At 34.7% G+C, this 1206-nt stretch overlaps 1 non-coding gene across 1 annotated transcript; it reads right to left on the bottom strand.

Moving 5' to 3' along the window:
* Positions 1-635: 635 nt before the first annotated feature.
* On the bottom strand, positions 636-743 carry LOC128279833 (small nucleolar RNA R71). The gene has a single exon (XR_008270026.1). It is a non-coding gene; the product is annotated as a small nucleolar RNA R71 (small nucleolar RNA).
* Positions 744-1206: the final 463 nt, after the last annotated feature.

Raw genomic sequence — 1206 nt, 5'->3', positions numbered from 1 at the left:
AATTTGGTGTAATTTGGTTTGGTTATTTTACTTAATTCCATTAGTTTTATTTAACTTAGTTATATTTAGTTTCTACAGGTTTGCCATCAGTGTTTGAGAAGGGGCATTCCTACTAACAAAGAGTATCCTTTTGACCTAGAGATTGAGAGAACTTTGCGAAGAAGGCGAAAAGAACTTATCTTAGAATGGGAATGATCTTGGTCTAAATGATAATTTGAATGGTCAGGACGCTAATCATCATGTTTGTAGGGTGATAGATGATCGGGATAAACCAAACCGAGAGCATGTTGTGCCAATTTTGGATGACCTAAATCCAGGGATAGTTAGACCACAAATATAGGGTTAACAGTTTGAGCTAAAACCTGTAATGTTTCAGATGTTACAAATAGTAGGACAGTTTAGTGGATTACCAACTGAAGATCCAAGACTGCATTTTAAGACTTTTCCTAGAATTCCGTGACTCATTCAAGCAACAGGGTGTTCCTGAAGATGCCTTGCGACTTAAACTATTTCTATATTTTTTAATAGATCGTGCAAGAGCATGACTGAATATTTTGCCGTTAGGAATAGTGGCATCATGAAATGATCTTTTCTAGATATTTTTGCTACAATATAATCCCCTAAATATGAATGCCAAGCTTAGAAATGACATCATATCTTTTCAGCAATTAGATGATGAAACATTATATGAAGCTTGAGAACAATTTAAAGACTTGTCTGATGCATTGATTTCAGCATTGGACTTAGATGGAGATGTTTTATAATGGGTTGAATGCAAATATTGGGATGGTAGTTGATGCCTCCACCAATGGTATTTTATTGGATAAATCTTATAATGAAGCATATGAGATTTTGGAAAAGATTGCCAACAATGGTTATTAATATCCTACAACGAGAGTTTGGATGGGTAAGAAACTAGTTGGTATCATGTAACTTGATGCAATCACTTCATTGACTGCTTAGTTATCATTTTTAACTAATATGATCAAAACAATGAAGAGACCAACTACAGTTCAAGAATCGTGTGTTTTTTTTGGTGAAGATCATGTGTTTGATGAATGCCCATCAAACTCAGCATCGGTATACTGAAATAATAATCCCTATTCTAACACTTACAACCCGGGGTGGAACCAGCATCTGAATTTTAGTTGGAATAATCAAGGTGCAAGGAGTTCACATAATGTTGCAAGATAGAATATCCACAAT

Source organism: Gossypium arboreum, chromosome 8 (assembly GCF_025698485.1).
Source record: "Gossypium arboreum isolate Shixiya-1 chromosome 8, ASM2569848v2, whole genome shotgun sequence".
NCBI lineage: Eukaryota > Viridiplantae > Streptophyta > Magnoliopsida > Malvales > Malvaceae > Gossypium > Gossypium arboreum.
The sequence above is the reverse complement of the archived record's forward strand: the minus strand, read 5'-3'. Positions and strand labels throughout refer to the sequence as shown.